General features: G+C 41.2%; 1 non-coding gene across 1 annotated transcript; it reads right to left on the reverse strand.

The window, feature by feature from the left end:
- Window positions 1-10,074: 10,074 nt before the first annotated feature.
- On the reverse strand, window positions 10,075-14,665 carry LOC106611111 (uncharacterized). Its single transcript, XR_014378736.1, has 2 exons — window positions 14,431-14,665; window positions 10,075-13,976 (listed from the first exon to the last, which is right to left on the reverse strand). It is a non-coding gene; the product is annotated as an uncharacterized LOC106611111 (transcript).
- Between the last annotated feature and the right edge of the window lie 7,649 nt (window positions 14,666-22,314).

Raw genomic sequence — 22,314 nt, forward strand, 5'->3', positions numbered from 1 at the left:
TATCCGGTGTCCTGTGTGAATTTAAATATGCTCTCTCTAATTCTCTCTTTCTCTCTTTCTGTCTTTCTCTCGGAGGACCTGAGCCCTAGGACCATGCCTCAGGACTACCTGGTATGATGACTCCTTGCTGTCCCCAGTCCACCTGGCCGTGCTGCTGCTCCAGTTTCAACTGTTCTGCCTGCGGCTATGGAACCCTGACCTGTTCACCGGACGTGCTTGTTGCACCCTCGACAACTACTATGATTATTATTATTTGACCATGCTGGTCATTTATGAACATTTTAACATCTTGACCATGTTCTGTTATAATATCCACCCTGGACAGCCAGAAGAGGACTGGCCACCCCTCATAGCCTGGTTCCTCTCTAGGTTTCTTCCTAGGTTATTGGCCTTTCTAGGGAGTTTTTCCTAGGGAGTTTTTCCTAGCCACCGTGCTTCTTTCACATGCTTTGCTTGCTGTTTGGGGTTTTAGGCTGGGTTTCTGTACAGCACTTTGTGATATCAGCAGCTGATGTACGAAGGGCTATATAAATACATTTGATTTGATTTGATTTTGATTTACAGTTAACTTCTTTGGGATAGGGGGCAGTATTTTCACGGCCGGATAAAAAACGTACCCGATTTAATCTGATTACTACTCCTGCCCAGAAACTAGAATATGCATATAATTAGTAGATTTGGATAGAAAACACTCTAATGTTTCTAAAACTGTTTGAATGGTATCTGTGAGTATAACAGAACTCATATGGCAGGCCAAAACCTGAGAAAATTCCATACAGGAAGAGCCCTGTCTGACAATTTGTTGTCCTTCTGTTGCATCTCTATCGAAAATACAGCATCTGTGCTGTAACGTGACATTTTCTAAGGCTTCCATTGGCTCTCTAAAGCTGCCAGAAAGTGGAATGGGGTGTCTGCTGTCTCTGGGCAAAGAACAGCAGCAGAATTTGTAAGTGGTCAGCCTGGGGACAGTGAGACTGAGATGCGCTTTCACGAGACTACTCAATTTTTTTCTTTCAGCCTTTGAATGAATACAACGTTGCCCGGTTGGAATATTATCGCTATTTTACGAGAAAAATTGCATAAAAATTGATTTTAAACAGAGTTTGACATGCTTCTAAGTACGGTAATTGAATATTTTGAAATGTTTTGTCACGAAATGCGCTCGCGCGTCACCCTTCAGATAGTGACCTGAACGCACGAACAAAACGGAGCTATTTGAATATAACTATGGATTATTTGGAACCAAAACAACATTTGTTGTTGAAGTAGAAGTCCTGGGAGTGCATTCTGACGAAGAACAGCAAAGGTAATCCAAGTTTTCTAATAGTAATTCTGAGTTTAGTGAGCCACAAACTTGGTGGGTGTCAAAATAGCTAGCCGTGATGGCCGAGCTATGTACTCAGAATATTGCAAAATGTGCTTTCGCCGAAAAGCTATTTTAAAATCTGACACCGAGATTGCATAAAGGAGTTCTGTATCTAAAATTCTTAAAATAATTGTTATGTATTTTGTCAACGTTTATCATGAGTAATTTAGTAAATTCACCGTAACTTTTCGGTGGGTATGCTAGTTCTGAACATCACATGCTAATGTAAAAAGCTGGTTTTTGATATAAATATGAACTTGATTGAACAAAGCATGCATGTATTGTATAACATAATGTCCTAGGAGTGGTTGTCTTAGAAGGGTATTTATATACTGCTCAAAAAAATAAAGGGAACACTTAAACAACACATCCTAGATCTGAATGAAAGAAATAATCTTATTAAATACTTTTTTCTTTACATAGTTGAATGTGCTGACAACAAAATCACAAAAATAATCAATGGAAATCCAATTTATCAACCCATGGAGGTCTGGATTTGGAGTCACACTCAAAATTAAAGTGGAAAACCACACTACAGGCTGATCCAACTTTGATGTAATGTCCTTAAAACAAGTCAAAATGAGGCTCAGTAGTGTGTGTGGCCTCCACGTGCCTGTATGACCTCCCCACAACGCCTGGGCATGCTCCTGATGAGGTGGCGGATGGTCTCCTGAGGGATCTCCTCCCAGACCTGGACTAAAGCATCCGCCAACTCCTGGACAAGTCTGTGGTGCAACGTGGCGTTGGTGGATGGAGCGAGACATGATGTCCCAGATGTGCTCAATTGGATTCAGGTCTGGGGAACGGGCGGGCCAGTCCATAGCATCAATGCCTTCCTCTTGCAGGAACTGCTGACACACTCCAGCCACATGAGGTCTAGCATTGTCTTGCATTAGGAGGAACCCAGGGCCAACCGCACCAGCATATGGTCTCACAAGGGGTCTGAGGATCTCATCTCGGTACCTAATGGCAGTCAGGCTACCTCTGGCGAGCACATGGAGGGCTGTGCGGCCCCCCAAAGAAATGCCACCCTACACCATGACTGACCCACCGCCAAACCGGACATGCTGGAGGATGTTGCAGGCAGCAGAACGTTCTCCACGGCGTCTCCAGACTCTGTCACGTCTGTCACGTGCTCAGTGTGAACCTGCTTTCATCTGTGAAGAGCACAGGGCGCCAGTGGCGAATTTGCCAATCTTGGTGTTCTCTGGCAAATGCCAAACGTCCTGCATGGTGTTGGGCTGTAAGCACAACCCCCACCTGTGGACGTCGGGCCCTCATACCACCCTCATGGAGTCTGTTTCTGACCGTTTGAGCAGACACATGCACATTTGTGGCCTGCTGGAGGTCATTTTGCGGGGCTCTGGCAGTGCTCCTCGTGCTCCTCCTTGCACAAAGGCGGAGGTAGCGGTCCTGCTGCTGGGTTGTTGCCCTCCTACGGCCTCCTCCACGTCTCCTGATGTACTGGCCTGTCTCCTGGTAGCGCCTCCATGCTCTGGACACTACGCTGACAGACACAGCAAACCTTCTTGCCACAGCTCGTATTGATGTGCCATCCTGGATGAGCTGCACTACCTGAGCCACTTGTGTGGGTTGTAGACTCCGTCTCATGCTACCACTAGAGTGAAAGCACTGCCAGCATTCAAAAGTGACCAAAACATCAGCCAGAAAGCATAGGAACTGAGAAGTGGTGTGTGGTCCCCACCTGCAGAACCACTCCTTTATTCGGGGTGTCTTGCTAATTGCCTATAATTTCCACCTGTTGTCTATTCCATTTGCACAACAGCATGTGAAATTTATTGTCAATCAGTGTTGCTTCCTAAGTGGACAGTTTGATTTCACAGAAGTGTGATTGACTTGGAGTTACATTGTGTTTTTTAAGTGTTCCCTAATATTTCTTTGAGCAGTGTACTTTAAAATACATATTTTATGTGAATGGATGTGGATGAAAGAATTCTGCCGGTGTTGTAATGTCCTAGTTTCATATTTTTTTCTTTACCTCCAACTCTATATATCCAAGTGAGCTTATGTGGACCTTGGGGATCAGATTTACCATTATAACAGACAGACACTTCTCAAAAGGAGATGTTGTGATATCTACACTCAGTTGCCACTTTATTAGGTTCACCACCCTATAGACGAAAATAAATTGCTCCTACATACACCAAGTCCAGTGGTCTTGGCTTGATAGACACTGAAGCATGCAGAGAAGTAATCAGGTATTCTGTTACTGTTTGTTTGAACTGTAGAATGTGCAAAATGACAGCACAGTCTGTGATGGTCTTTTGTATCTCAGAAAAGTTCCAAAACTGTTTTTTTATTTTTTATAATTCCAACACCCAGCTTGTACTGACTATAATAAACTCCAACTAGACTTAAAAACTTGAACAGTCCATCTCCTTTCCCAGTTTCATCAACTGTTTTGAATTCATGTTGTTCCAGATGCAAAGGGGGTTGTCCCTAATAAAGTGACCCCTGAATCTATAGACTTTCCAGAATGTGTTCTGGGAATACCCAGGGTATTAAACATTTGGCTGTAAGTGTTGAACAGTTGAACTATTACATCAGGAAAAAAGCCTGAAAAAGGAAATACTGACACTGGAAAATACATTTTTGGAGGTTTAATATACTTTGATGTAGGTTTGATGTACCTACTGTAGTTATTATAATTCATGTTACATATATTTCTAAATCCCACATGGTGATCTCATGGAACCTTGCTGCTTTTATGTCTTAGCCATTAGGGGGAGGTGTTGTTTTTATTCTGCATTAGGCTAACAGGAAATACAGAAAAAGGGAGGGAAATTCTCAGACTTAACAGTAGATTACAACAAGGTTGACACGGTGTTTGAGGTAAACTTTTGGCTCCAATGGGTCGTGTAAAGCAGAAAGACGATCTTTGGGGGAACCCTTTGCTACAGGGTGTGGGAAGGGGGCAAAGCACAGACAGTGAGAGAACAATGTAGTATCTAACTGTAAGGGACAGATTGTCTTTGAAGCACAACCTTCAGAACTATGGGTTCCAGAAAGTGTCTTTAAATGTGTCAACAATGCATCAAAATGTGGTCCTCTTTTTTTTTACAGTCTTCAACACGAAGCAAGACTGCTCAATGTGTGCTTTGCATCATCCAGAGAAAACTGATGATCATCTGACCAACTGGGTTTGTTTTGTGTAATATAGCAGTAGACTATGAAAACTCATGTAGTTTGATACTTCAAGACATTTAGAAGTATGAAACTTTGTCTTAACTTTTTAATCAGGGTTATCCTTGTGTTATTGCTAGGGTTGCACATTTTGGGGATATTCAGAGGTGGAAACTTTCTGTGGGAATTAACAGGAATATATGGGAATTAACAGGAATATATTTTGCATTGGATATATTTACCATATCATATGGAGACAGAAACATAAACCTTTTACCTTCTCATAAGTAGACAAATTGCAAATTATTAAATCCTTCCAATAGAAACAAAATTGTTACAAATTTAACTTGAATTAAATGAGTTCTCTTTTCACATGGGATGATTTCACTGAACAACAAAAGAAAGGGAATATTAAATGATCCATTGCATCTCCCAAAAACATTTTCAACATACATCTGTAAAATGATAGTCTTGAAACTAAAGCTTTGGTTGTCTTCCTCTCAGGCTTCCATGTCTTCTCCCTGGACCTCCTCAATATCCACCTCTTGAACATCAGACTCTGAGGCCTCATCTTTACTAACACTTTCCAACCTTGTTGAGGATGGCTCGTTGTCAGGCTCAAAAAGCCTCAAATTTGCCTGGATGGCCACCAATTTTTCAACCCTTGTATTGGTCAGCCTGTTACGTGATTTGGTGTGTGTGTTCCCAAACAAGGACCAGTTGCGCTCTGAGGCGGCTGATGTTGGTGGGATTTGGAGGATGATGGAGGCAACAGGGGAAAGAGCCTCAGATCCACAAAGTCCCTTCCACCAGGTGGCTGATGAGATATGTTGGCACTACTGCCATAGTGCATCTCCATCCCAAAGCCCTTGCTGCTTGGAAGTGTACTTCGCCAGACTGCCAAGAACATTGTCTGTCACCAGTGCAAATACCTTCTGTGGTCCAAGGTCATTGATGACTGCCTTCAGCTCATCTGCAATGTAGAGACCAGTGTGTCTGTGGTCCCTGGTGTCTGTGCTCTTGTAGAATACTTGTTGAGGGATGGAGATGACATAGTTAATTATTCCTTGACCACGAATGTTCGACCACCCATCAGAGATGATTGCAATAGTCTGCTTTCTCTACTATTTGCTTGACCTTCACTTTAACTCTGTTGAACTCTGCATCCAGCAAATGAGTAGATAAAGCATGTCTGGTTGGAGTGGTGTATGCTGGGCGAAGAACATTTGTAAATCTCTTACTATACACATTGCCTATGAGCATCAGAGGTGAACCAGTTGCATACACAGCTCGAGCAAGACATTCATCAGCATTTCTCTGACTACGTTCCTCCATTGAGTCAAAAAAAACTTCTGATTCCAGGAGGACCATGAGCTGTTGCTATCAATAAGGCGTCTGATTTATCATTTTCACCTCGAATAGAAGTAGAGGGACTTTTGTCAGAGGTTGCTTGTTGTGAGCGCTGAAGGAACTGTATGCACTTGGCCAGATGATTCTGCATCTTTGTTGCATTCTTCACATATGACTTGGCACAGTATTTGCAAATGTACACAGCTTTTCCTTCTACATTAGCTGCAGTGAAATGTCTCCACACATCAGATAGTGCCCGTGGCATTTTCCTGTAAAGATTAGAAAAAATGAGTAAAAAAAAATAATAATACAATTCCATGTACAGATAAATAGTTCAGCAGTTAGATTAAACAACTCCTTTGTAAAGAGATTATTTCACTTTTAATTCACTGTATCACAATTCCATTGGGTTAGAAGTTTACATACAGTAAGTTGACTGTGCCTTTAAACAGCTTGGGAAATTCCAGAAAATAATGTCATGGCTTTAGAAGCTTCTGATAGGCTAATTGACATCATTTGAGTCAATCGGAGGTATACCTGTGGATGTATTTCAAGGCCTACCCTGAAACTTAGTGCCTCTTTGCTTTACATCATGGGGAAATCAAAAGAAATCAGCCATGACCTCAGAGAACAAAATGTAGACCTCCACAAGTCTGGTTCATCCTTGGGAGCAATTTCCAAACGCCTGAAGGTACCGCATTCATCTGTACAAACAATAGTACGCAAGTATAAACACCATGGGACCACGCAGCCGTCATACCACTCAGGAAGGAGATGTGTTGTGTCTCCTAGAGATGAACGTACTTTGGTGCGAAAAGTGCAAATCAATCCCAGAACAACAGCAAAGGACCCTGTGAAGATGCAGGAGGAAACAGGTACAAAAGCATCTATATCCACAGTAAAACGAGTCCTATGTCGACATAACCTGAAAGGCCCCCTAGCAAGGAAGAAGCCACTGCTCCAATACCGCCATAAAAAAGCCAGACTACGGTTTGCAACTGCACATGGGTTCAAACATTGTACTTTTTGGAGAAATGTCCTCTGGTCTGATAAAACAAAATTAGAACTGTTTGGCCATATTGACCATCGTTATGTTTGGAGGAAGAAGGGTGATGCTTGCAAGCTGAAGAACACCATCCCAACCGTGAAGCATGTGGTGGCAGCATCATGTTGTGGGGGTGCTTTGCTGCAGGAGGTACTGGTGCACTTCACAAAATAGATGGCGTCATGAAGAAGAGAAATTATGTGGATATATTGAAGCAACATCTCAAGACATCAGTCAAGAAGTTAAAGCTTGGTCGCAAATGGGTCTTGCAACTGGACAATGACCTCAAGCATACTTCCAAAGTTGTGGCAAAATTTTTTGGGGGCAGAACTGAGAAAGCATGTGCGAGCAAGGAGGCCTACAAACCTGACTCAGTTACACCAGCTCTGTCAGGAGGAATGGGCCAAAATTCACCCAACTTATTGTGGGAAGCTTGTGGAAGACTACCTGAAACGTTTGACCCAAGTTAAACAACTTAAAGGCAATGCTACCAAATACTAATTGAGTGACTGTAAACTTTTTACCCACTGGGAATGTGATGAAAGAAATAAAAGCTTAAATAAATCACTCTCTACTATTATTCTGACATTTCACATTCTTAAAATAAAGTGGTGATCCTAACTGACCTAAGACAGGGAATTTTTTACTAGGATTAAATGTCATGAATAATGAATGGTACCAACACATCCTCCGAGAGCAACTTCTCACAACCATCCAGGAACAGTTTGGTGACGAACGATGCCTTTTCCAGCATGATGGAGCACCTTTCCATAAGGCAAAAGTGATAACTAAGTGGCTCGGGGAACAAAACATCAATATTTTGGGTCCATGGCCAGGAAACTCCCCAGAACTTAATCCCATTAAGAACTTGTGGTCAATACTCAAGAGGCAGGTGGACACACAAAAACCAACAAATTCTGACAAACTCCAAGCATTGATTATGCAAGAATGGGCTGCCAGTCAGGATGTGGCCCAGAAGTTAATTGACAGCATGCCAGGGCTGATTGCAGAGGTCTTGAAAAAGAAGGGTCAACACTGCAAATATTGACTCTTTGCATCAACTTCATGTAATTGTCAATAAAAGCCTTTGACACTTATGAAATGCTTGTAATTATACTTCAGTATTCCATAGTAACATCTGACAAAAATATCTAAAGACACTGAAGCAGCAAACTTTGTGGAAATTAATATTTGTGTCATTCTCAAAACTTTTGGCCACGACTATGTAAACTTCCGACTTCAACTGTACATACTATGACAGCAATTCACTGTAATAGGTACACACGTTGTATCTGGCACAAGTGACGATTAAACTGATTTGGATTTCAAAAACTGCCATTATTGTAATGTTTGATATTACAACATTGGTGTGTTATCTTTTTTGCAAATGCATGCCTTTATTACTATATGATTTATATTGCCTGAATAGTCAACGATGATTAACACCACAGTTATGTGTGCTTCTGTCAGGGTTGTGGTCAAATGCATGTCATTTAAAGTCAATTTAGCAATTTAACAAAAATCCAATTCAATTTGAAAATGTTCCTAATTGCAAAAGCATGTAATAGAATTGGGGTATTTCAGAACTGTAATTTACATGTAAATAAACATAACCCTGTTTTATGTTTTTAATATTGCAGATAGAATGCTTTGTGTGCCAGAGATGGTACCATTCAGCTTGTCTGGGGATGACAAAGGACTTCAACAAAGCCAAAATAGAAAATGATTGGAAGGGGCCTCTTTGCTGTTAAATTAGAGACGTATAAATAAAGGACTGTTGTGCCTTGTAACTACTTTAAAATGTGGAACTGTTGCGCTAAAAATGCAAACATTGATTTGGCAAACAATTTAAGATTGTAAACATTGTACAACTTCATGTAAACATTGTCTAACTTCATATAGAACAAATTGCACTTGAAATTAACATTTCTTTAATGTTATTGCAAATAAATGAATATTTTCCCTTTTTTTATGAGACAATCACTGAATTAGATTTCATCTTTAAATGCAATATTTGAAATTATGTATTTCTATCAAATCAAAAATTGAATTTCTACTCAAAACAAAGGTTGTAAAAGTATACTAGACATTTATGGAATAAATCATACCTAGTTTGATGATTCTGTTATCAGTGAAAACGTTATTGATTTATATAGCTTTAAATGGCAATTTATAGATGTTATGTATTATCAAGTCAAAACTGGAATTTCTACTCAAAACAAAGGTTGTAAAAGTATGCCGAGTTTGTTTGCGGTTTGACAATAACTGATTAGGGTATATCCTCTGGCGTGTTGATGCTAATGTGTTGATGTTCTCTGTATCCATAGCAGAATGATTTGCAGTGCATGGCGATCGAACAGGTTTCCTGTTATATTCATCAGAGGTATAGGGAGGGTGAAGTCTGTGAATCCAAAAAATAGTAATTGTACAGATGGTTAACAAAACATGCACCTGACAGTATCGTACCTTGGTTTTTGTGGTGAATGTGAATGAAAAAAAAAAACTTTTGATAATGGTTTTCATACACATACCTTGTCCATAATATAGAGGCCTATGGGATATTCATTGACGAGGTAATGTGATCTGCATAACATACCAATACCGATTGACATACCTTTGTATGCCTCCTTTTCTGTATACCTGCAGACACAAAAGTGAGCAGTTCAGGCATCTGCACCCAAGCCTTCAACATATTCTTATAACCTACATAATCTTACCTCTTTGTTGATTGATATACATTGAATTGTGTCCATTTTCTGTTTTAGAAAGATTTGCATACATATGAAAAGATAGATCATCATAAAACAATATCAATTTAGATCATACAAGGGACAAACCTTCCCTTAAATTGAGATCTTTACATTTTTCAGTTAAGTGGCTGCACCTGCTGCCCTTTCAAATCCAAATGTTACAGTTGGGGAGTTAGGTTCCTGCACGAACCCCCACCAACTAAAGAGGTTCCTCGATAAACCCCACCTATGGGGTTCTTGGAAGAACCTTTTGGGGGCCATTTTCAGTGGCAAGAACCCTAAGGTTTTTCAAATAAGAACCCTTGTTGAACCCCTACTTTTTAGAGTGTATCAAGATAGCTAGCATGTTAATGATTCAAGTAACCAGTTATAATGTCAAGTAGAATTTTGCATAACTCAATTGACTAATCAAGATAAAATCGCAGAGAAATACTTTTATTTATACATTTATTTGTTCTGAATGTCATCTAAAACTTGGATTAATAACAGCAAATTATGGCAGGTATACAGGTGATAAATAACCAATAAATAACAAGCACATTGTTATACGATTCCACAAATGTCTTGGCTACACAACAGTAATTTCACAATAATTTCAATTACACACAAGGCAGTTTATTAAATCATTAATATGGTAATTTTGCCCTTTCTGAATAGTGATGTGGGCATATTAAACTAAACGGAGAAAAGATGAGAAAGAAATCATATTAGATATGTCAATAAAAACAGAAATATCTGTTTAGGCCATGTCTGATTTGTGTGTGCGCTGGTGGGTTTTTAGATGAGACGCTTGTGTGAAAGTCTTCTCACACACTTTACACTGGAATGGCCTCTCGCCTGTATGGGTGACATAATGTCTCTGGAGTTTGGAAGGAGTCTTGAAATCCTTGAAACAAATTGCACACCGATATGTGCTTGACTGAGTAACCTCAATTTGATTTCTTGAGTGACATTTATGGAGCTGAAGATCCCTTTCTGTTTCAAAAGATGTGATGCATTTGTCACACTGAAATGACATTTGAATTGGTTCACTCCAGTAATGATCAAGCCTCTCATTTTGGATAACATTATGATTGTCTGCATCTGCTATGACTTGATTGGTTTGAAATTCCATTTGCATAGAATGCATGTGAGCCCCCATTTCCTGTTGCAATGAATTATGACCTGTCATCTCATTGTTTAGGGCATGTCTGTGAACAATGAGATGAGTAGCAAGTTCAGATGGGGACAAGAAATTACTGTGACACTCAGTGCACCAATAGTCCTCGCTTTGTCTACTCCCAGATTCCATGTTATCATCTGGTAGGCTTATGTTTTGTATTGCCACAAACCTTGGGTCTCTTGCCTCTGAAGAATGACCTAAACTCTCATCAGTGACTGAGCAGTGATCAGAACTGTCTTTGTAGGACTGTGGCATGTCTCTCAGTTTCTTTCCTTGAGCAGAGGCAAGAGTTTCATGGTCAGGGTCCCTAAATGTGCTGTTATCCTGGACATCACTACATGTTTTAATCTCATGTGTTCGTCGTTCATGACTTCTCAAGTGGCAAGGCTGTCTGAAAGTTTTAGTGCATAAACTGCATTTGAATGGTCTTATACCAGTGTGTATGAGAAAGTGTCTAGACAGTTTCGATGGAGTGTCAAAGCCCTTCTGACAAATCGTGCACAGGTGTGCTTTTCTTTTAGCACAGGTCACCTTGTTTGGTATGGACTGTTTCGAAGTGCTGTTAATGTTGTTGTCTTGTTGTGCCTTTGGTTGATTATTACAGGTATCCTCAAAATTGTCCTGGAATGGTCTCCATTCATTCACATCATTTGAATGGAATGGCTCTGCTTTCATAGAACTCGTCACAGGAACTTGAACACAGACTTTAGGGTACTGAAGTTGTTGCGGCCTTCTTACTTTCATTCTATTTCCCTGTCGAGAGGCAGGTCTGAAGGGTCTCCACTTGTGAGTTCCCTCGTGAACTTTCAGGTGTGTGGCCTGTCTGAATGTTTTTCCACATGCCAGGCATTGGAATGGTCTCAAGCCAGTGTGTACAAGGTTATGTCTTTGTAGTTTAGAGGCAGATGGGAAATATTTTAAACATAGCAAACACTGGTGTTTTGTATGGCTTGTACTCCCCACAGAGATGGCGTCAGCACCTTTCAAAGCCAATTCTGGACTTGTACTCAGGAAAGGGGCATCATTAACTTTTCCTGTTGACGGCATGGCTTGATTTTTCAATTGCAAGTGGCCACTTTGATTCAGTGTTGTTTCTGGTGGCATTTGGAGAGGGAGTGGAGGATTGGATAGGGAGGATGTTGAATGCTGAAACCAATGCATTTTCCTATTGCTTTCATTGTGTTCACAAGCAAAAGTACTGCCTTGACCTGACTGTTTCTCTGTAGGGGACTTGAGGTGAACGTTCCTATCAGAATTGTGCTTTTCAGGAAGCTTTTCCTGAAATTGGACACCCACTGGAGACTCTTGGTGTTCAGTAATTCGACGTGATGGAGGTCTAGAACGTGGAGCATATCTTTGCTTTCCATTTTTGGACCACAGATGAGTGTGGGAGTGGATCCTCAAATGTGTTGGCTGGCGAAATCGCTTCCCACACATGTGGCACCCAAAGGGTCTTTGACCAGTATGGGTCAACATATGCCTCTGCAGTTTGGATGGAGAAGGGAAACATTTAAGGCATGCAAGACACTGATGGTTCAGTTGCTGATTCTTTGCTTTCTGGCTGATCTTACGTTGGCTGCTGGTTTGACCAAATACCGGCGTCTTCAGGTGAGATGTTGCAGTTGATTCAGGTTCCTGCAGAGCGGAAACTGGAAAGTCTTTATCATCTTTCATATTCAGCTTCCAGTGCTCTGGTTTAACAATAATATTGAGTTCAAGGGCTTTCGATTCATTAGGCTCTGGAGAAGTCATCCCTTTGTCTGAATTTTGGTAAGCATGTTCAGTCTTCGACACAGACACGGCACTCCTTGGATCATCCACCTGACTTGTGTTCTGAGATTCATCTTGGTTCTTATGACTGACTTGGTGCCTCTTTAAATGGGTCGAAAGACGGAAGGTTCTGCCGCAAACACGGCACTGAAAGGGTCTTACTTCTTTATGCATCATGTAATGCTGCCTGTGTCTAATTGAACTGCTGAATGTCTTTGAGCAAATGCTACACTCAAATTGACTGGTACCAGTAGCATTCGGCTCTACTTTGACAGGAAGCGAAGACTTTTCTAACTTGTCCAGGTGCTGCGTGGCACCGACGCTTATTTCACACTGTAGTTCCATATCTACATTTGTATTCCTAGCATCTATTCGCTTTTCTTTTTGTTTTGTACACACATTTTGGAGATTTGATTTATTATGCGAGGCATATAGGTGGGTTTTCAGGTGTGACACCTGCCTGAATGTTTTCCCGCAGTCCTCACAGGAAAAAGGCTTCTGGCCAGTGTGAGTAAGAAAATGACGCTTTAGTTTGGATGGAGAACAGAATGTTTTTGAGCAGGTTGGACATTCGTGGTTCACCCTCATTCTACCTCTGAAAGAGCTTTGCTGAGACCCAAGCATGGGGATAGTCTTAGAAAATCCAGTAGGCCTGCGTTCATGTATTTGAGAGTGCATTTTCAAATGGGCCCTTAGTCTGAAGGCCTTCCCACAAATGTTACACTCAAAAGGTTTTGGCTGACTGTGAACTGGTAAGTGCCTCTGAAGCTGGTGAGAGGAACTAAAACACATCAGGCACACTGTACATGTGTAGACATCGTCTGTGTGCCATGCACTGTTCTCCATTCCATCAGAGCCGATCATGTTATCTTGCAGTAAATCTGTGAAGAAATGGCCTCCTGGCTGGGTGTTTTGTTGGCTGCTAAATAAACCATTATCAGCAGGTGGGATAAGTTCAGGTTGCGGTTTGATCTCTGAGGCTGTAGTGTACATCTCTGGTGGTGTCCTCTCCATGGTCCCATCTCTTTGAAAATATGCTGCAGGCAACAGTGGGGTATCTGTAATTAAATCATGTCCAGAATTCTCAAGAGATGGATCAGGGTTTGTAGGTACTGGTATAGTATGTTGCAAACTGTCTGTGGGTGGACTCCAATTGTGGTAATTCCCTGTGTGGGTCTCGGAGTGCTTCTTTAAATGTACAGATTGTCTAAAGGCTTTGCCACAAACCAAACAGGTAAATGGCTTTTGGCCTGTGTGTATGAGATAGTGTCTCTGGAGTTTAGAGGCACTCGGGAAACCTTTACAACAAACGCTGCACTGATGCATTGTCGTCTTCTTCGTTCCTGTGATGTTCGACAAATGCTTGATGATTTTCTTTCATTGAGCAATCTAGGAAAAAAGATCAAATATGTTTAAATACAATATTGATGTGGGTAAATACACATAGAATAGGATTAATGTATAATTAATTGAATAAAAAACAACGGCATTCTTCAACCTAGCATGAGCAACAAAAAAATGTTGCAAATCCATTCATGGCTCTTTTAGCGCGATTTTGTAATAAAATGTCACCTGATCAGTAAGTACAGTAAGTAACATAAAATAGGCCTAAATTGAGACGTAGCTAGCCTAAATTGAGACGTAGCTAGCTACATATTACGGGATAGCTAGCTAACGTTACATTCATAGCTATATATACATCAAACTCCTATGTAACATAAAATAGGCCTAACTTGTAGTCAACACATATTAGGACTGAGTTAGTTAGCTAACGTTACATTCAAGCAAGAATGACAAACTGAAAAGGATAGCGCTACTAGCTAGCTTAGCTAGCTAACCTTACCTAATGTTTAATTTGCCAGTTTCACCTGGATAAATGTTTAAAATAGTCACCATGCACGAGTCCAGTTGATGGTAATTCTCAAGAATAAGAAATACAAGTAAAATTGATGCTAGTGCGGTACAAAAAACGACGAAAAATTTCAATTACGTGAGAACAATGTTCAAAATCAACAACAACTGTGTCCGTCTCTCAATAACGCTCGGATGGAATCAGTATTACTTATTTCAGGTTCCCACACTGCTGTTCTGACGTCTACCGTAGTGGCAGTATCTATCTATGAGGTTTATCCGAGGCGCTAGTAAAATAAATAAAACATACATAAATAAACTTTGCGGAATTCCACTACCAGTTTGTGGTGTATTGTAGTCAACGAAGTGCACAGCAAATTGTTTTATATTAGTTTTGAATACCTAAAAACGTTTTCAAAATTAAAGCTGTTATACAGTGAGGGAAAAAAGTATTTGATCCCCTGCTGATTTTCTACGTTTGCCCATTGACAAAGAAATGATCAGTCTATAATTGTAATGATAGGTTTATTTGAACAGCGAGAGACAGAATAACAACAAAAAAATCCAGAAAACACATGTCAAAAATGTTATAAATTGATTTGCATTTTAATGAGGGAAATAAGTATTTGACCCCCTCTCAATCAGAAAGATTTCTGTCTCCCAGGTGTCTTTTATACAGGTAACGAGCTGAGATTAGGAGCATACTCTTAAAGGGAGTGCTCCTAATCTCAGTTTGTTACCTGTATAAAAGACACCTGTCCACAGAAGCAATCAATCAATCAGATTCCAAACTGTCCACCATGGCCAAGACCAAAGAGCTCTCCAAGGATGTCAGGGACAAGATTGTAGACCTACACAAGGCTGGAATGGGCTACAAGACCATCGCCAAGCAGCTTGGTGAGAAGGTGACAACAGTTGGTGCGATTATTCGCAAATGGAAGAAACACAAAATAACTGTCAATCTCCCTCGGCATGGGGCTCCATGCAAGATCTCACCTTGTGGAGTTGCAATGATCATGAGAACAGTGAGGAATCAGCCCAGAACTACACGGGAGGATCTGGTCAATGATCTCAAGGCAGCTGGGACCATAGTCAACAAGAAAACAATTGGTAACACACTACGCCGTGAAGGACTGAAATCCTGCAGCGCCCGCAAGGTCCCCCTGCTCAAGAAAGCACATATACATGCCCGTCTGAAGTTTGCCAATGAACATCTGAATGATTCAGAGGACAACTGGGTGAAAGTGTTGTGGTCAGATGAGACCAAAATGGAGCTCTTTGGCATCAACTCAACTCGCCGTGTTTGGAGGAGGAGGAATGCTGCCTATGACCCCAAGAGCACCATCCCCACCGTCAAACATGGAGGTGGAAACATTATGCTTTGGGGGTGTTTTTCTGCTAAGGAGACAGGACAACTTCACCGCATCAAAAGGATGATGGACGGGGCCATGTACCGTCAAATCTTGGGTGAGAACCTCCTTCCCTCAGCCAGGGCATTGAAAATGGGTCGTGGATGGGTATTCCAGCATGACAATGACCCAAAACACACGGCCAAGGCAACAAAGGAGTGGCTCAGAAGAAGCACATTAAGGTCCTGGAGTGGCCTAGCCAGTCTCCAGACCTTAATACCATAGAAAATCTGTGGAGGGAGCTGAAGGTTCGAGTTGCCAAACATCAGCCTCAAAATCTTAATGACTTGGAGAAGATCTGAGAAAGAGGAGTGGGACAAAATCCCTCCTGAGATGTGTGCAAACCTGGTGGCCAACTACAAGAAACGTCTGACCTCTGTGATTGCCAACAAGGGTTTTGCCACCAAGTACTAAGTCATGTTTTGCAGAGGGGTCAAATACTTATTTCCCTCATTAAAATGCAAATCAATTTATAACATTTTTGACATGCATTTTTCTGGATTTGTTTGTTGTTATTCTGTCTCTCACTGTTCAAATAAACCTACCATTAAAATTATGATCATTTCTTTGTCAGTGGGCAAATGTACAAAATCAGCAGGGGATCAAATACTTTTTTCCCTCACTGTAGATTATGTGATTATGTATTTCATGTGTATGTGCTAATATAGTAGCCCAATTACTTACTGCCTAGAAAGTAATTTTTATATAAAACGATAACCAAATGTGCAGGAACAGCGTCCAAACTCTTCCGGTATTTCCCTTCACAGACCCAGTTAGTGGGGACATTCAGACACATCCATCAAATCCATTTGTTTGGACATGGATTCACATTTGAAAACCCAAGAAACACACTTTGAAGATTTTATTTGTAATAGGATTATGGTTGGCTTAGCACGCCAATTGTGACACAAACTCTAATTATACAGCCTCATCTCTGGACTTAATTTTAGTGCAAATTTAAGATTCTATCCACAATCCAAATCTGCTCCGAACTCATTGAACTAACCTGTACATCAGGACATTGTACACTGACAAAATCAGCCATATGCGTTAGAGCTGCAATCTGACCTTATTAATTTACAAAAAGCCCTGGTTTGTTTAAAACTTGTACTCAATGCAGGCAAGACTAAATACATGTTGTTCTCTAGTTCTCGCAAGAATATTTAAGATTGATTACGTATTTATTCATTGGATGGTTCTCCCATTGATCGGATTCCCACCAACAAATATCTGGGCATTTGGATTGACAAAGACTTCATCTTTAAAAAACATATGGATGAGCTTGTTGAAAAGCTAAGATTTCAAGTGGCTTGTTTTTTTTTAAATATATAACTTGCCTCTCCCTAAATAACAGGAAGCAGATTGTACAGTCAAATTTGTCACATTTATTTAACTATGCAAGTCAGTTAAGAACAAATTCTTATTTTACAATGACAGCCTACCCCAGCCAAACCCTTCCCTAACCCAGATGACACTGGGCCAATTGTGAGCTGCCCCATTGGACTCCCAATCACAGCTGGTTGTGATAGAGTCCGGTATTGAACCAGGGTCTGGTGTGATGCCTCTAGCACTGAGATGCAGTGCCTTCGATCGCTGTGCCACCCTGGAGCCCAAATGTCCCAAATACAAGAAGTGTAGACCTTACTGTGAAATGCTTACTTACAAGCCCTTAACCAACAATGCAGTTCAAGAAATAGAGTTCAGAAAATATTAAATAAATCAACTAAAGTAATTTTTTTAAATAAAAGAAACACAATAAAATAACAATAACGAGGCTATATGCAGGGGGTACCGGTACCGAGTCAATGTGCAGGGGTACAGGTTAATCGAGTTAATTTGTAAACGTCGATAGGGGTAAAGTGTTTATGCATAGATAATAAACAGCGAGTAGCAGCATTGGTAAAAACAAAAGGTGGGGGGGGGGGGGGGGGGGGGCAATGTAAATAGTCCGGGTTGCCATTTGATAAATTGTTCAGCTGTTTTATGGCTTGGGTGTAGGAACTGTTAGGAACCTTTTGGACCTAGACTTGGCGCTCCGTTACCGGTTGCCGTGCGGTAGCAGAGAGAACAGTGTTTATTATATTTTTTTATTTAACCTTTATTTAACTAGGCATGTCAGTTAAGAACCAATTCTTATTTACATTGACGGCTTACCCCGGCCAAACTCAGACGATGCTGGGCCAATTGTGCGCCGCCCTATATGACTCCCAATCACAGCCGAATGTGATACAGCCTGGATTTGAACCAGGGACGGTAGTGATGCCTCTTGCACTGAGATGCAGTGCCTTAGACCACTACGTCACTCTGTAGCCACTCAGGTGACTGGGGTCTTTGACAATTTCCCTGCCAGTTCTTGAATATGGCGACACCATTTATCGGAATGCAGCAGCCACTACTCTTAAACCTTTGGATGCTGTCTATCATAGCGCCCTATCTCTGGTGATAGTTTTAATATGCATCACTGCATCCTGTATCAAAAGGTTGGCTGGTCCTTATTAAAGTCCCGTTGGTCACATTATTACTTTATTACCTTTGTTACAAAGCTCTACTGGACAAGCTTCCAACATACCTCACTTCGTTGTTTAAGTATAAAGACATTAGTTACTAAACACGTTGACAGGGTTGGTTAAGTCTTGAGGTTCCTCGGGACTCCACCAAATTGTGTAGATCCGCTTTTAGTTTGATGCGCCCCACTGCTGGAACAATCTGCAGATCTCGTTGAAATTGGATGTTCTGGTGCCGTTCAGGCAGTTTAGGGTATTGATTGAAGACCTGGTAGCTGAGAGATGCAGAATTTATCAATGATTGTATTTCAGATTTTTGTGTATTCTAACTGTTGCTTGTATTCTATAAATTGTGTCAATTGTCAAATGCAAGGCTCCCTGTTGAAATAAAGGTAAAACATGTATAATAAATACCTGTCTGTCAGAGGTATAGTTAGTCGGAAAAGGAGAAAGGGTTTCTAAGTTTTATTGGAAATACAATTATAGAAGTATATGTTTACCTCAGCCCAGGGTCAGATTTGGACTGGAGATCGGCCTTGGCATTTCAAACACAGTGGCCCATTTTTTCCCTTGAGGCCCCCAACGGCCCATTTTCTTCCTCTAGGACCCCACACCGGCCCATTTTCTTCCTCCAGGATCCCACACCGGCCCATTTTCTTCCTTGAGGGCTCTATTATTAGCCAGATAATTTTCATTTTGCACAAAACCCCCAAGTTAGACAGGCCTACTGGGCTAAAAATGGACCAGTCTGTCCCTGCCTCAGCCTCAACTTAGATGTCCCACATCCTGTAGTGTAAATAAAGATTAACAAATTAACCTAGTGGCTTTCTAGCGCTGGAGCTTTCTAGAAGCTTACTGTTTACTGCCTGCACTCAGTCACCCTCGGATTAGATGTTTGACTAAATACTTTAAGAGATGCAAAAATACACAAATGAATGGACAAACAAACTTTTAATGGAATTAACAACAAGGCCTCCAGTGAGCTCTACCAGAGCTGCTATTTGGCTGCAATTCATACAATCGGCCATAAGAGGGCTGCATACACCACACAATAACCTGCTTCATCATGAAGCCTTATAACGCATCATCTATAAATCAGACTGTTGCCATGGTTACTCCATGATATCAGTCTTAAAGAAGTCACTGTAAAAAATATGCAATAGTCTCTACAAGCCAAGTGGAAGTGGAGATAGGGTAACCACAGGAAAGTGTTGCTTACTTGACTTTTTACGGCACCGGTAGGTTCTGTTGCTTGTATTCAAATCAAATCAAAGTTTATTTGTCACGTGCGCTGAATACAACAGGTGTAGACCTTACAGTGAAATGCTTACTTACAGGCTCTAACCAATAGTGCAAAAAATGTATTAGGTGAACAATATGTAAGTAAAGAAATAAAACAACAGTAAAAAGACAGGCTATATACAGTAGCGAGGCTATTAAAGTAGCGAGGCTAGATACAGACACCGGTTATTCAGGCTGATTGAGGTAGTATGTGCATGTAGATATGGTTAAAGTGACTATGCATATATGATGAACAGAGAATAACAGTAGCGTAAAAGAGGGGTTGGCTGGTGGTGGGTGGCGGGACACAATGCAGATAGCCCGGTTAGCCAATGTGCGGGAGCACTGGTTTCCATCTCCTGACGCATTTCACGTGACGCACAATATCCAAACAATAGCCGAATGTAACCGAATGTTGTCGACCAAAGTGCACTCCCTCGCAATCAGATGGAAGTGCTTGTGAAATTTTCCAGCTGATTGCATTGGACAAAGTTTGGTCTGTGCTTCGGTTAAACTCGGCCATTGTTGACATACGCAAGTTGCTTGCGTTAGCATTGAAAATACAACCAGTGTACTGAAAGTCGGGTTAATAAACAATTATCTGTGGATACATATAAGAACAAAATCAGCAGACAACAGCTAAAGTACGTTCAAAGTTTATTCAACAGTCTGACATGTGATGGGACTGTTCACAAAAAGTGAGCCTACATGTTAAAGACCAGAGAGAAATATTCCATTCTCAGAGTCGTAGAGGCTACATAAAGGAATACATGGAAGCACCAACATGTCGGTGATACATGTCTTATATGATGGTTGCTGGTATTCACAGTTGTAAAAATAAAATACAAAACCTTTTTGGAAGAAACACAAATAAGAACACTTTCAAAAAGATTCAAAACATGACAATCGTATCAGCCACCATGGATTTTAAACTAGAGGCCACAGTGTCGGAAGCCCCAGAGACATCCTGACACGGTCTCCCCCACTGTATAAAACTGCCAGGGGGAAGGAAAACTGCGAAGCCAGCCTGGGTAGCCTGAAGGAGCTAGCACACAGTCAAAGTCCATGTGCCTGGCCACAATGACAAGGGCCGCAGGGTGGTACACTGCACACAAAGGACAATGTTAGCCACAACAATACCAGTTTGTGTGAGGGCTGGGTGCAGGTTTCTTGAGTAGAGGATGTTTTTTTTAACACAAAAAATAAAATGTCACCATGTCTTTATACATTTTTCTGAAGATACAATGGTAATAACTTTGAGCAGTTAACATCGACAAACACCACAGTCTGTAGATAAGGTTGCAAAATTCCAGGAACTTTCACTAAATTCCCTGGTTTTCCCGAAATCCCGGTTGGACGTAGCCCGGATCAGGAGGGAATAAGCAGGAAATCCAGATTCGTCCAATCAGGATTTCTGGAAAACCAGGGAATTTCTTGAAAGTTCCTGGAATTTTGCAGCCCGAACTGTAGCCCTACTGTATGTGTACAGCCATGTCCAGGGAAGTGACAACACGTCTGATGTCTCTGCTTGCCTGTCTGCATGTCCGAGACATAATTGTTTTCTGTGGTGATTGACAAGTCTGTCTGTCTGTCTGTCTGTCTGTCTGTCTGTCTGTCTGTCTGTCTGTCTGTCTGTCTGTCTGTCTGTGGCACAAAGTCTGACTGTGTGTGGCACCAAATGTTGTGGCTGGGGCATTCTGAAATGTTGCCACCATCCCCCGTAGGCCTACCACATTCAGATTAAAGGGTGTGTAAAAAAGGATGTAGGATTGTACCCACCACAAGATTCCTACCTCGGGGTGCCTACCCAAAGATCTGCTTGGTATTTCAGTAAGGCAAAGGAATGCTTTGGACTCACAGTTAAGAAATAAACTGAGAAGAGTCAAAACTTCTAACATGTGTTCAGCATTTTAGTGAGGATCTTATTACACATTTCTAAATTGAGTGCTGCTTTTATTCCATATGTGTGCCCTTGCATTTCCTTTAGGTAGGCTAAACCCACATGGTTAATCTTAACATGTACAGAATTTTATTGGTGTGTTGTTTTGCTCAGCCTCATAGATAATTGCTTGTTTGTTTTTGGGACCTTCAGGATCTGTCGGTTGCTTGTATTGTCAAATTTTTGATAAGCGCAATGAAAACCACAGATAGATGGGTTGAGATCAATAGCCCACTCTGCTCCATCCATCACAAGCACAATGGAGAGAATATAGCCTGAGTAAAGATGCATTCCAATTGAGCTCTTCAATACGGTTCAGGATCTATGAGAAAATAAATGTTCCAGGAGCAACACCATGGCATGGTTTTCTTCACACGCCACACACACAAACACCAGATATAGACTTGTTGCCAGACCCATCACACACACACACACACACACATTCTCTCTGTGTGGACACCTGCACTGCAGCTGTGTAGGCTAGGGAAACGACCGTCTCCTATTAACCAGACTGAGTTAGAATCGATGGGCAACGTAAAGAGGCTTCATCTTTTCAGGTGCTTGGTTCTGATTGCCTATTACACAATAATAACACGTTTCTGGCCCGCCAAGCATGAGGGAGAAAAACAAACATAACACCCGAAAAACAAATCAATGTATAGCTTTTCTGTCACACAAAGCTTTTATTATGGGTGTTAGCGTGCTAAGCGTAACTCTATCGCTAACAGCAGGAGATTCATGGA

The sequence above is a fragment of the Salmo salar genome, chromosome 09, assembly GCF_965601325.2.
Source record: "Salmo salar chromosome 09, fSalSal1, whole genome shotgun sequence".
Taxonomy (NCBI): Eukaryota; Metazoa; Chordata; class Actinopteri; order Salmoniformes; family Salmonidae; genus Salmo; species Salmo salar.